Source organism: Bidens hawaiensis, unplaced genomic scaffold (assembly GCF_021521415.1).
Source record: "Bidens hawaiensis isolate Kalapana, Puna unplaced genomic scaffold, B.hawaiensis_p1.1 tig00022530_1, whole genome shotgun sequence".
NCBI lineage: Eukaryota > Viridiplantae > Streptophyta > Magnoliopsida > Asterales > Asteraceae > Bidens > Bidens hawaiensis.
Window position 1 is genome coordinate 202,285 of NW_027493514.1, and position 15,364 is coordinate 217,648.

Genomic DNA, 15,364 nt, shown 5'->3' on the forward strand with positions numbered 1-15,364 from the left:
TACAATTGTTAATGTAGCTTATTCTTTGTCGGGCCCGTGCATCTCTTTTTGTATCCTCGTGAAAAAATAAGAAAGCATGCTCATCATCCCCGTATTCAGCCATCTGTAATTTAGAACAAGATTAGTTGAACATATTCAAAATTTTCTGAAAACGTGGAACAAAAGGTAAAGCACGGTACCATGCTTCTCAAGGCACGACCCCATGCTGAGGTTGTTTTGGCAGTTTGACCATTTTGTCTGATTTTGACTTTTGTTGACCTGTGGTTGACCACGGGGCATGTTTTGCAAAAATACAGCCCGTGTTTTTAATCATAATTCTTCAATCTTCAAGACTAGAACTTGCGATTCAACCCGGTTCTTTAAGAAATATCATTCGGGTTTGATTTTTTTATATGGATCATCCAAGACCTGAACCTGAATGATTTTTTTACAAATTTCATCAAACCTAAGTGCAAATCTATCAATTAAATGAAAACCCTAGATTTAAACTATTGACCCATCTATTTTCCGGGTTTTGACTCGATTTGCCATCAATTGGTAAGATTTGGGGTTCATTTTAAACCTAAATTGATGAATTTGAACAATATGATCACCAAATTAACATACCTTTTGTTGGAAATTGAAGATTTGAAGCAAAGAATTGAGTAGTAGATTATGGGGCACCGGTTTCGGTTGTGAGAGAAGTTGTTTTAAGGTTAAGTTATGAGGAAAATGCTATTTTATTGGAAAACTCGTAATTACACTGTGGAGTAGGGCACGACCACGTGCTTCATTAAGCACGGCCCCGTGCTGCATGCTACAGTCAGGTACCCTTTTTTTTGTTTGTTGTTTACTTAACGAGCTAGTATGATTTTTTAACTGATTTTCTTTGAAGATTAATGTTAAAACAGAACGCAAAGTCCTAAGAATTCATTAACTTTTAAACTTTACAGGGAAAATTAAAACAACATGAACCGAGAAACACGAAACTAGCTTAAACGAGAACAATTCCTAACAAGACAAGACAAAACAAAGCCTGAACTACTAACGACCACCATTCCCGAACTAGTCTTGAATGTGTGGATGGGCTCTTTTGGCTTCCAAGAGATCAAAAACCTTTTAGTCGAGCTTTGCGATTTCTCGGTTAAGGTAGTTGAGCTTGAATTCAACATCTTTGTTGTGACTTACAATGATGTGGAAATTCTCAAACTTAGTAGTTCGACTTTTTTATCAACTCGATTAAGCGAGCTTCAGTTTGGATGTTGCTTTCTACTTGGTCTCTCATAGTGCTTTGAAACCTAATGATTTCCTCCTCAAGGTTTGAGGAAGAATCACCATTCTTGCATTTTCTTACTGGTTTCCACTCCATTCTTTTGTTTTCCATTTCAGTAGTTTTTTTAAGTTGGTGTGAATGGAATAGTGAGATTTGCATGCATTATATAGAGACTGGAAAGTCGACCACTTCCCCGTGGTTAGTGAAGCACAGCCCTGTGCTGCTAGGAGAATAAATGTTTATGATTCAGAGTATTGTATAGAGTCAGCGCGTATCATGCTGAAGATTCTAAGTTGAGTACGGCCCCGTGTTTTTGTCACTGAAATATTTTCTTTGATTTTTTTAGCAAAACGCGAGAATTAGAATTTTCGGAATGATGTTTAGTATGTTAATTGAACATTTTGAACGTCCTAAAATTACTTTTCATTATTTAAAAAGTCCTAAACACAATTTCGGGATAAGCCCGGTTTTCCTAAAACATAAATTTTAATCGAGTTAAGCCCGATAGTCCTAAACTTTGTGCCTATTGCACTTGATTACACAAACATAATGATGGTTGTCTCTAAATTCCACTAAAAAGCTCTCCACCATCGAATGGGCCGGGTGAAGGAAAGTATGTGAAATGAAGGACTTGAAACTGAAGTTGTTCGTTGATGTACTGCAGTTCCATTTTCATGCTTTCCATCGACTCGGTGAGTTGGATGAGGCGCATCTCTGCAAGGAGATTCATTCGGTGAGTTCCTTAACGAGCTCTTGAAGTTTCATGAGTAGCTCAGTTTTAAAGATGTATCGGGTTTCGTTCCTCGGTTGACGAGGAACGAGAATTTCGTTATTCATCTCAGCATGCATTTTGAATTCTCAGGGAAGGGTGTTTGTGTTTGGTTTGGTGCAAGAAATGCATTGGCAAGAGGTGCAATCTATAGCCAAACAATTGTCAGGCACGACCCCGTGCTTGTAGGAACACGGCCCCGTGCTTTTGGTTTGACAATTCTGTTACAAACTAGTCTGATTGAGATTTTTGTAGCGAAGATTCCGTCCCGCACATTGTGGCACGGGACCGTGCTTCTAGAGGCACGCCCCCGTGTTTGAGACTAAAATATATTATTATTATTATTTATAATTATTTTTTCAGCAAAAGAACATATTTACAAGGCATGGTTTAACGAGGGTCTTGGCCAGACCCTACTTCCAGTATGGTTTTAATCGATGGAGGATTACTACCTCCGCGACATCTCTGCATGGTCCATCGATCTATGGTTTTAATCGATGTCCATTAACTTTGAACTTGTGGCCATCAGAATTTGAAATCTCGACTGTCCCATAGTCAAAAACTGATTCAACTATGTATGGGCCTGTCCAACGGGATTTCAATTTTCTATGGAAAAGACGTAAATGCGTGTTATATAACAATACCCGATCGCCAACTTGAAACTTTTTGTTTCCCTTCAAATGGGCGTCGGGTAAACGTTTAGCTTTTCCTTGTAAGACCAGGAATTTTCTTATGCCAGTGCTCTTAGTTCTTCGAGCTCGTGAATTTGATCTTCCTGATTTCTACCGGTGGATATTAGATCGAAATTTACTGCTCTAAGAGTCCTGTAAGCTTTGTGTTTTAGTTCTACTGGTAGATGACATGCTTTCCCATAAACAAGTTTGAAAGGTGTTGTTCCTGTGGGGGTCTTGTAGGCTTTCCTAAGGGCCCGCAAAGCATCATCTAACTTTTCTGCCCAATTTTTGCGATTCATTCCTATAGTTCTCTCAGGATCCTTTTTATCCCCTATTTGAGACTTCTACTTGTCCGCTGGTCTGAAGGTGATATGGTGTTGCCAAATGGTGGTGAACTCCATATCGTGCTAAGACTTTATCCATTAGAGCGTTGCAGAAGTGAGTACCTCTGTCGCTGATTAAGGCTTTCGGAGTGCCAAATCATGAAAATAACTTCTTCAGAAATCGTACTACAACCCGAGCACCGTTAGGGGGAAGAGCTTGAGCTTCTACCCATTTTGACACGTAGTCAACTACTACTAGGATGTATTTGTTTGCAAGTAAGTTAGGAAATGAGCCCATGAAATCTATTCCCCATACATCAAAGACTTCACATACTTGAATGCCTTTTTGAGTCATCTCATTTTTGGCTAAAATGTTTCCGGCTCTTTGACAAGCATCGCATACTTGGATCAAAGCATGTGTGTCCTTATATATGGTGGGCCAGAAGAATCCTGCATCAAACTCTTTTCTGACCGTAGTGGCGGTGCTATGGTGCCCACCAGTAGGTCCTTCATGGCAGTGTTTGAGAATATCTAAGGCTTCTTTTCCTGATACACACCTACGAACAACCTGATCGGCACCTATCCTAAACAAGTAAGGGTCTTCCCAGAAGTAGAAATTAAGGTCAGAGAAGAATTTATTCAGTTGTTGATGAGTTAGCCCTTTTCTTAGGACTCTGCACGCTAAATAGTTTGCGAAATCGGCAAACCAAGAACTTTCATCCTCCTATTTCATGAATGCTTGAATATGCATGAGAACATGTGGAAAATTATCATCGATAATTTCCTCATGATGTTCTTCTGAAGCTTGGCATTCTAAGCGTGAAAGATGGTATGCGGCTACATTCTCTGCTCCTCTCTTGTCCTTGACTTCTATGTCGAATTCTTGGAGTAGTAGAATCCATCGAATGAGTCTGGGTTTTGCATCTTGCTTGTTGAAGAGGTTTCGTATGGCGGCATGGTCGGTGTAAACTATTGTTTTGCAAAGAACTAGGTATGATCTAAATTTTTAAAGGCAAAAACTACTGCTAATAACTCTTTTTCTGTTGTGGTGTAATTTTCTTGTGCGTCATTAAGAGTTTTACTAGCATAGTAAATTGGGTGAAAATGTTTTTCTTTGCGTTGTCCAAGTACGGCTCCAACTGCAAAGTCACTTGCATCACACATGATTTCGAATGGAAGGGTCCAATCCGGTGTAGTCATGATTGGTGTATTGACAAATTTGTCTTTTAATATGTTGAACGATTCAACACATTCTTCAGAAAACGAACTGTGTGACTTTTTCTAGAAATTTAGTAATAAGTTTAGCAATTTTGGAGAAGTCTTATATGAAACGGCGATAGAATCCTGCGTAACCTAAAAAACTTCTAATGGCTTTGACTGAAGTTGGTGGTGGAAGCTTGGATATGGTTTCGATTTTGCCCTATCAACTTCTAGTCCTGCTTGGGATATCTTATGACCGAGAACAATGCCTTTTTTGACCATAAAGTGGCATTTCTCCCAGTTGAGTACTAAGTTTACTTTTTCACACCTAGCTAACATTTTGTCTAGGTTTCTTAGACAAAGATCGACGGAGTCTCCAAAGACTGAGAAGTCATCCATGAAAACCTCCATAGAGTGTTCGATCATTTCATGAAAGATGGCCACCATGCAACGTTGGAAGGTGGCCAGAGCATTACATAGCCTAAATGGTATTCTTCGGTAAGCGAAGGTGCTATAAGGACATGTAAAGGTGGTCTTCTCCTATTCTTCAGGAGAAATGGGAATCTAGAAGTATCTGGAGAATCCATCAAGAAAACAGTAGAACATTTTTCTAGATAAACGCTCAAGCATTTGATAGATAAAAGGAAGTGGAAAATTATATTTTCTTGTGGCGTCATTAAGCTTTTGGAAATCAATGCAAACTCGTCAGCCTGTGATAGTCCTCATTGGTGTTAGCTCTTCCTTCTCGTTCATTACAACTATCATTCCTCCCTTCTTGGGTACTATTTGAACTGAACTAACCCAAGGTGAATATGTGATTGGGTAGATTAATCCGGCATCAAGGAGTTTGATTAGTTCCTTCTTCACCACATCTTGCATGTTGGGATTGAGACGCCTTTGATGTTGGACCACGGGTTTGTAAACTTCCTCCATGTGGATTTTGTGTGTACAAATGGAGGGACTAGTGCCCTTGATATCCATGATCTTCCACACGATAGCCTTCTTATGATTCTTAAGAACCTTAAGAAGTTCGTCTTTCTCTTTTTTGGAAAGGTGAGATGAAATAATTATTGAGAGTTGAGAGTCTTTTTCTAGAAATGAGTATTCGAGATGGTTCGGTAGTTCTTTTAACTCTATGGCTGGTGGTCCTTCGATTGATGGTTTTGATTTTTCATTGCATTCAGTGATCTCACTTACTACTTCTGATGATTCTTGATTGTTATTGATAGTATTTTCATTTTCAAGAACGGGTTTGGTGATAATGTCTGTTCAAATTTGTGTTTCTAGTGTGTTATTAATGGAAGATTTCCGCACATAGCAACTCACGATAGAATCGATGATGTCAACACATTATAATGTGTCACCGTGATGTTGCGGATGTCGCATAGATTTTCCTATGTCAAAAGCGATAGCCTCGCCATTTACCCTTAGAGTGAGTTTACTGGTGCAAACATCAATAATAGCCTTTGCAGTGGCTAAAAAAGGTCTTCCTAGAATCAGAGGTACACTTTTGTCATCTTCAATGTCTAGAATTACAAAATCAACTAGGAAACAAATTTGTCAATTTTGACAAGCATGTTTTCAACAATGCCCCAAGGATATTTAACGGATCGGTCAGCTAACTGAATACTCATGCAGGTGGGTTTTGGTTCTCCTATCCCTAGTTTTGCAAAAACCGCATAAGGCATTAAGTTAATTCTAGCTCCTAGGTCAACCAGGGCATTGCTAACATATAAATTTCCTATGAGACAAGGGATAGTAAAGCTTCCTGGATCGGTCATTTTCGGTGGCAGCTTGTTTTGGAGGACCGCTGAGCATTCTTCACTCAAGGTGACGTGCGAGAGCTCCTTCAGCTTCCTTTTGTTGGTTAGCACTTCTTTAAGAAACTTTGCATATTTCGGCATTTGAGCAATGGCTTCGACGAAAGGGATGTTGATGTGGAGTTGTTTGAAAAGTTCTGAAAATTCCCATACTGAGCTTCCAATCTCTCCTGTTTCAGCCGTCCAGGGTATGGAATAGGTGGAACATAAGTTCAGACTAGTTCCTTAGGTTGTATGGTGCCCGTTGGAACTAGTATCTCCTGCGTTTTATTAGGAGCTTCCTCTTCCATAACTCGTTCTGAAGTTGGTGAGGCAACAGTGGTCGTGCCACTTCTTAATGTAACAGCATTGGCTGTCGCATTTGGGTTTGTGATGTGTTTCTTGGAAGGGTGCTAGGTGGTCTTTCAGACAATTGTCGGGCAATCTGTCTGATCCGAGTTTCTAGATTCTGCAACGATGTTTGTTGACTTTTTATATCAGCTTCATACTTTAACAATACTCTGCTGATATCACTAGCTCTTGAGTCGGCCTTCTTTTTTGCTTCATTTGTCTTGGTCATGATTTGAATCAACATTTCTTCGATTTTGGAGTAGCTCTGGTTTTGATGGCTACTGGAACTTTATTCTTGAAATTGAGGTTTAGGCTGGAAGGATTGATTCATTGGCCTCTTTTTGTTGGTACATGATGTCAGTAGTTCAGTGTCTAGTGTCTGTAATCGAGTTAGTTGGAATTGTATTTTGTATTAAGCGAAGTTAGCTCACAAGTTCGCATATATAGGCGAACTTGTGGAACAAGCGAAGTTAGTGACAACTTCGCCTAAACATGTTAGGCGAAGTTGTCGACTGTTAAATAGTCTAGGTTACGGCAGAATAGCATATAGAGTTTACGAATTAGTTTACAAGTTGTTCACAGCTTGTGTAATCGGTGATCAGTGAATCACGTGTTTCCAGTTGCAATACATCGTGTCTTTGTTTATTGTAACGTGTGTTTGATTGTGTTAACGTGTATAGTCTTCTACGCTCGTATCGTCTTACGTAGGGATTCCGCACTTACGTAGAACGAGATATTCCGTGTAGATCCGGCTGGGAACCTACAATTGGTATCAGAGCTTTTGCTCGTGATTGTGTGGTTCGGGATTATCACATGGGTGTAGAAATCGTTCCGTTCGACTATTCGCGGGACGAGTTTACCGAGTTTTTGTGTCCTACTCACCTCCCACCATCAAAAACAACCCATTACACCTTCGCATACCTCGCAAAACGTCAAAATCAAACCTGCAAAATCATCGTGTTCATCAGGCGAAGTTGCCGCTACTGTTTGTAGGGTTTAGGCGAAGATATAAGGTTAAGCGAAGTTATCCACAACTTTGCCTACCTCACAAGTTCGCTTATCTCAAGCGAAGTTATCCACAACTTCGCCAAATCAGGCGAATTTAAAAGGGAGCGAAGTTAAGAATTCAAGCGAAGTTAAGACTCAAGCGAAGTTATCCACAACTTCGCCTACAGTACTGTTAAGAATAAAATTTTTATATTTCAGGTTTCTTTGTGTTTTCGTTTCGTAAAAGATGACTTCAATAAATATTACGGAACTGGTAAAGATGGAAGTGGAAGCGGGTTCAGCTACTAAGGCACCGAAAATGCTTAAGGGTACCGATTTTGTGGCGTGGAAAGATCGGTTTGAGCAGTACGTTAAATATCAAGATGCTAAGATGTGGGTGTGCATTCAAGACGGATACATTCCACCAACTGCTTTGTATGAGGGTCGTGAACAGATTAAGAAATACAACAAGATGGAAGGGGAAGAAAAGAATATGTATGGGGCTGAAAGCAAAGCTCATGCTGAAATTACAATGGCTCTTCCACAAGAGATTCTTCACACCTTCAGGAAGTATAAAACCGCTAGAGAGCTATGGGAAGCACTTGAAAACCGATTTGAAGGTAATGTGGGGATACGGGCATCCAAGATTAAACTACTCAAAACCCAATTCTCGGTGTTCAAGTATTTGAAGAATGAATCACTTGATGATATCATCACGAGATATTATCACCTGATGACTGAACTCAGCAATTATTCTATTGCTTACAAAGAAGAGGAGATCGTAGAAAAGCTTCTTGATGCTCTCCCACCGAAATGGGAGATGTACACTGTCTTGATGAGAGAAGATAAAGAGTTTGCCGACTATGACTTGGAAACAGCAGTCAACAAACTACGAACTTTTGAACTTAACATGGTTCGAAAAGAGACACCAACTGATCAGGTTCAGGATCTGGGAATGTATGGTGCAAAAGTTAACTCAAGTTCAAGTTCGAAGTCTGAATCATCTGCTTACTACTCAAAGGGAGACTCGGGCGCTAACTCAACACATGAAGGTCATGTAACTCTCAACATGGATGGGGATGTGTGTTTTGTAGCTGGTGGTACAAATGCTTCTAAACCTCAAGCAACCAAGGGTAGTTTCTCTTCAAGTGTTCCGAACAACAACTACTCTCAGATGCCCATGAGTGTTAAATCTGCTGAATAGCAGTTTGCTCTCTATGCATCTTTCATTGCTTCGTATGAAAATTACATTAAAGGCAAGATTGTTGATCCTGCAACTTTAGACGAAGACTATGATCAGATCGATGCTGATGATCTGGAAGAGATGGATCTGCAGTGGCAGATGGCGACGATTGTAAGAAGGGTTAAAAGGTTTATGAAGAAGACTGGTAGAAAGTTTGTTGGTGAAAGACCAGGTTTTGATAAGTCAAAGGTTCGGTGTTACAACTGTCAACAAAATGACCACTTTGCTAAAGAATGCACAAATGACAGAGTTGAACGTAGTCAGAACAGGTCTACACAACAGAGTGGTGGAAGTAGTGAGAATAGGGCGATGATATCCAGACAAAACGGGGAATACAATTGGAATCTGCATGTTGAGGAAGTGTTCGAACAGGCCAATTTGGCGAACATCGAAACTGCAGGAAGTAAGAAAGTGACTGGAGAAATCAAGCTTACATGGCAGAAGTGACAGATCAGCTCTCCGAGGTAGGTACTAAACTCCCTTGTACGAAATGTGCAAATCTGTCTGAACAATTGAAAACAATAACTGATCAGTTTGTTAGTTTAGATGCTCAATTTAAAACATTAAAAGAAGATCATCATTACACTAAAGGTAGAGAATACAGTTACAAGGTAAAAATAAAAGCTAGTGAGAAAGATATTAGAAGTCTTAAAGCCAGTCTAGCTGAGAAAATACAAGTAATTGATCTTAGCTACGAGGTGTTAGAAGAGAAAACCAAACTAATAGCTGAAAGGGATAAACAGATAGCTGATCACCAGGTGAAAGTGGTGGAACTAAACAGAAAACTTGAGCAATTCAGAAATTCCTCTGCTATACTTGATTACCTTGTAAGTGACCAACGTTCCCCAGTTAAAAGGGGAGGAATTGGATATAATGAAGTTCCACCACCTTATAATCATAACTATACTTATGATCTTAGTAATCAGAAATCTGTTGATGTTGAAATTGGTCAGACAGTTCCTGTTAAGGTTACGATTAAAGATCCAGAAGTTAGTAAAGGCGAAACGAGTAAGCCTGTTTCTAATGTTAAGATTTCTGTTCCTAGTCCTGTCTCATCAAATTCGGACAAGACATCCGAGTCGAGTGAGACAAAAGTAGAGGAAGTGTTACGAAAACGTGGAGAGGAAAATAAACCAACTGAAAAGAATTCTCCACTAAACCCGTATGTCCCACCATATGTTAGACAAACGGGGAGTAATGCAGCCTCAACATCTAAACAACTATTGATACGAAAGTTGAACACAGGAGTTGTTTCAGATGCAATCAAATAGGACACCTGATTGCTGATTGCCCTCTGAAGCAGAGATTCAGAGGTACGAGGCCTTCGAAAACTGAGAATAGAACTAACAGTTCTTACTATAATGGTAAAAATGAAAACTCATCAAAGTTCAGACATTGGACTAATCCTGCTTTTCAAAGAAATCGATCTCAGTTTTTCCCTGTTAACAACCAAATCTTTAGTAATAATTCATTTAATTCACGAAGGTTTGGATGGCCTCATAGTCAATCTACTAGACGGTATCCTTTTAGGACTTACAGAAATCAGTTTAATACTAACTTTGGACAGCCAAAGTACGGGATGCATTTTAACAGATTTAATCGACCCAAGACCAATAGGTCTTGGGTCCCCAGATTTTAATCCTTTGCTTTAATCGTGCAGGAACAGTTGAACAGGGCTGCAAACAATCTATGGGTTGTGGATAGCGGCTGTTCCCGGCACATGACGGGTAATAAGAATTTGTTACACGAGTGGAAACATGTTCAGGGAGGAAGAGTAAGTTTTGCTGGAGAGAGTGGTGGAAGGATTACTGGAATTGGGACGGTGACTAATGGTAAAATGACGTTAGAGAAAGTGAATTTCGTTGAAGAACTGAAGCATAATCTGCTGAGTGTATCGCAGATCTGTGACAAAGAGTACACTGTGCACTTTACCAAAGATGAAGCGATCGTACTGTATCCTGGTTTCAAGATACCAGAGGATTGGATAGTAATGAAGGCTCCAAGGGAAAAGAATACGTATGTTATGGACATGAGGTCGACTGAGATGGCAACAGAAGAATCTTGTCTTCTGTCAAAAGCAACTGAATCGGAGTCCGAGTTATGGCATCGAAGAATGGGGCATATTCATCTTCGAAAAATGAACTACATTGTCAAGAATGGGCTGGTGCTGGGTGTTCCCTTGAAGAATTTCAACTTTGAAGACCAATGCTTATCGTGCAAAAAGGGAAAGCAACACAAGAAATCCCATCACACCAAGAAGGTTAATTCAATAGTCAGTACCCTAGACCTACTTCACATGGATCTCTTCGGTCCCGTGAATGTAAAAAGCCTAGGAGGAACATCATACTGCTTGGTGATAACTGATGATTTCTCTTGATATTCTTGGGTATATTTCCTGAAGTCAAAGGATGAAACAGTTCAGATAGTAATAATTTTGATTATCAAGGTTGAGAATATTATGGGGAAAAGAGTTAAATACATCAGGAGTGACAATGGGACAGAGTTCAAAAACTATCAGATGGAGATCTTCTGCTTACAGAAAGGGATAGACCACCAGTACAGCGCTCCGTATACTCCGCAACAAAATGGAGTGGCTGAGAGGAAGAACAGAACGTTAATTGAAGGAGCTAGAACCATGCTGGCTGATTCTAAACTTCCTGTGGTGTTCTGGGCTGAAGCTGTTGCAACAGCCTGTTATATCCTTAATAGAGTGTTAACTGTTAAAAGATTGAATAAAACATGTTATGAACTTATGCATGGGAGAAAGCCTAACTTGAGTGGTCTCGAACCATTTGGGTCCCCGTGTTCGATATTAAAGACGAACTCAAAATTTGGTGAAATAGCCGACGAAGGTATTTTAGTCGGATATGTTGTTGGGACTCCCAACAGACGAGTCTTTAATACATCGACCAGCAAGGTTGAGGTGGTGTGTAACACTGATATCACAAGTTACAAATCACCAAAACCAAGCACGGGACCCGCTGGGGCTTTCGACTAAGATAGGCTTTTTAAATCTTTTAACATGCCTTACTTGGATTGTGCAGAAGTTGATGAGAGAATTGCTACGAAGATGCTTTATGATGAGGAAGACAATTATGTGCAACGATCGTAGTACGATGAATGTCAGCCTTCCTCGTCAAATGCTGTCGATACCCCAGCTGCCTCTACAGAAGAGGAATTCTTCAATCCGTTTCACTCTCAACAACAATCACCCATTGATGACCTACCTTCGAACCTGGAAGACAATCTGCAAGTCAGTTCGGTTCCGACTACGAGTGTTCACAAATATCACCCTTTGGAGAACGTGATAGGTGATCTGTCCGACGGTGTACAAACAAGACAAAGCTTGAATGAGCACACCTGTGTTTACACAAGCATTAAAGATACATGCATCATTAACGAATGCTTGTACACCTGCTTCATCAGCCAGATTGAACCAAAGAACTATCAAATGGCTCTCAAGGACAGCTCGTGGGTCGAAGCCATGCAAGAAGAGTTAGCCCAGTTCAAGAAGATGGAGGTATGGAATTTGGTTGCCAAACCGAAGAATGTGCATGCGATTGGCACCAAATGTGTTTTCAAATGCAAGAGAGATGAGAAAGGGATAATTATCAGGAACAAGGCGAGGCTGGTTGTAAAAGGTTTTAATCAGCAAGAGGGGATCGACTACAACGAAGTGTTTGCTCCTGTGGCGAGATTGGAAGCGATTCGATTGTTTTTGGCATTTCCTGCACACAAGGAGATGAAGGTGTTCCAGTTAGACGTGAAAAGTGCGTTTCTTAACGGTAAAGTCGATGAGGTTGTGTACGTTGAGCAACCACCGGGTTTTCCTGACCCAGACTTTCCTGATCACGTGTACAAGCTAAGTAAAGGCCTATATGGGCTACATCAGGCCCCTCGTGCCTGGTACCAACTCTATCCGATTACTTGCTTGAGAATGAATTTGAAAGGGGAAAGATCGATAGCACACTGTTCTTTAAGAGAAAAGGAAGCGACTTTCTTCTGGTGCACGTCTACGTGGACGACATCATCTTTGCTGCATCAAAAGTCGCCATGTGTCAGGAATTTGAAGCCGTCATGAAAAAGAGGTTTGAAATGAGTGCTATGGGTGAACTAACTTTCTTCTTAGGACTGCAGGTTGATCAGAAGAAAGATGGGATGTTCATTCATCAGACTAAATATGTCCATGACGTTCTCAAACGCTTCAAGATGGAGGACAGCACTCCATTTGATACTCCAGTTTGCGTCAACCATAAATTGGGTGCTGATTCAGACAGTGATGCAGACGTGGACCCCACCCAATATCGGGCAATCATAGGTTCTTTAATGTACTTAACTGCATCTAGACCTGATATTATGTTTGCAGTTTGTCTTTGTGCTCGCTTTCAGGCAAACCCAAAGGAATCTCACATGAAGGGTGTGAAGAGGATATTGCGATATCTCAAAGGCAAGCCTAAGCTAGGGTTGTGGTACACGAAAGAAGGAGACTTGGAGGTAGTCGCCTACACAGATTCTGATTATGGAGGATGCAATCAGAATCGGAAGTCAACAACAGGTGGATGTCAGTTTCTTGGAGGCAGATTAGTGTCATGGCAGTGCAAGAAGCAGACCTCAGTCGCCATTTCTACCTGTGAAGCAGAATACATGGCAGCATCGAACTGCTGCTCCCAGGTTCTTTGGATACAACAGCAATTGCGCGATTATGGTCTGAATGTCACTCATACTCCTATTTGCATAGATAACACTGCTGCTATCTCAGTAACTAACAATCCCGTCAAGCATAGCAAAACTAAACACATTGACATACGTCATCATTTTATACGGGATTGTGCTGAGAAGAAATTGATTGTGCTCGAAAAGGTTGATACGTTAGATAATTTCGCTGACTTGTTTACTAAAGCGTTTGACAAAACTTGTTTTCAAAACCTTGTTGAGCTAAATGGGATGATCAATCCCGAGTAACCGTGTTTTACGTTTTTGAGTATTTAAAAAAAAACAAAAAAAAAACGTCACTATCGCTTAGAATTATGTCGGTTGCTTCAGTTTGAAGGACATATCTTCGGATATGTTTGGTCCTCATTTCTACCTGTAGAGTATGAGGATAGCCATTAACCCGATGACTGAAAGTGACCGAGGCGGTTTATGATGTCTTTTTATTCTTTCGCTGAAAATTAGTCGTTCATACTTAGTTAGAAGGACACATACTCGTATGTGGTCGGTCCAGTTGATCCATTGGATCTTCAGGATAGCCGTTTACCTGAAGACTTCGACTTGATCGGGGTGATAGAAGTTAAAATTTTTTTTGGGAGATGAAGTTATTTTTCAAGTCTACTACTTCGTAAGAAGTTCCTTTACTATGTTTAACAGAAAATTGATCCAACCTTGGAAAGTGATAGATAAACTGATTCTGTGTGCTTAACTAGTGAAGTTATTAAGCCTAAAAGACTTTAGAACAGTCATTGTATGTCATGGTAGCTTTTTATGGTGCGTAAAAGTAGAAGTGATACAAACTAAATCTCCTCGATTTTACGTGGAAACTCCTTAAGAGTTGTGCATGTCTCCATATATATCTTTCCGAATGATAGGTAGAAAAGTGATTACCCAGTCATACACGAGCCCGTGAGTGTTCTGATTCCCGTGAAAATAGCGTGTCAAGAAACTGCAGTGATCCAGATTCGGGACTTGCAGTTGTTTACGTCTCTGAAACTATGTAAATCTTGTTATTAAAAAAAAAAAAAAACTGAGACATTCTAGAGTTCATAATGTTAATACTTCTCAATCAAGATGTAAGAAAGAGAACGGGAAGAAGAGTCTAAAGATCTAAGAGTACTTACTATTTAATCAGACACTACGGGTCGAGATCAACTCGGGGTGACTTGGGGAAAGCCAAATACGCTTTGAGAATAGATATGAGGCATCATAATCTCTGAGTTGTAGCCCATTTAAGTTTTGAGCTTAATTGAACCTAACCCGTATCACAGAAGCGATGAAAACCATTTTAAGTTTATTTACCTGCTTACAATCTGTTTCTTTATGTCATAATACAGCTGAACATGGATCTATGTGACAGTCACGTAATTAGTATGATTCCTATTCGGATCTTTTCTAAAACGTGGTAGTCCCTGTCGAGACTAAAATTTGATCCCGTGTACTTTATTTTTAAAATATTTTCTACTTATGTAGTTGTATGATTTAATACCCGGTTACTTGGTCTTGATCGTATCATTTAACGCTTTAAAGGATGTTTTAAAACTTAATTGCAAATTGTTCAAATTATAGGGGTTTGTTTTGTAAAGTTTAATACCGGCGAACTTACCCATAACTTCGCCTGCAATAGGCGAAGTTATCCATAACTTCGCCTGTATAACTTTGACCCTATATAAAGAAAATTTTAGGTAAGACTTGTTATTATTTTCAAAATCCGGCGAACTTATCTTCCTGTAACCCTAAGCGAACTTATTGCATCGAATCATTTGTGTTATTTTTCCTCAGTTCTAATCCGATTTAAAGGTGTGTAGGGTTGTTGTATCGTATAATCACTGTCATTGATGTAAATCAAACGTCGTTTCGACCCGTTTCGTGCCCTCGGTTTTTCGAAACCTCAACACCCGATTTTCAAACCTGTTATTACATGGTCGTAATCAACTTGATCGTCTAGATCGTCTTAAAAACATGTTTTACGAGATCCGCAATCTCCAAATTGACCGAAATCACTTCGTATTGAACGTCTAACTGTTGCCGACTCATATTCAGGCGAACTTACAGT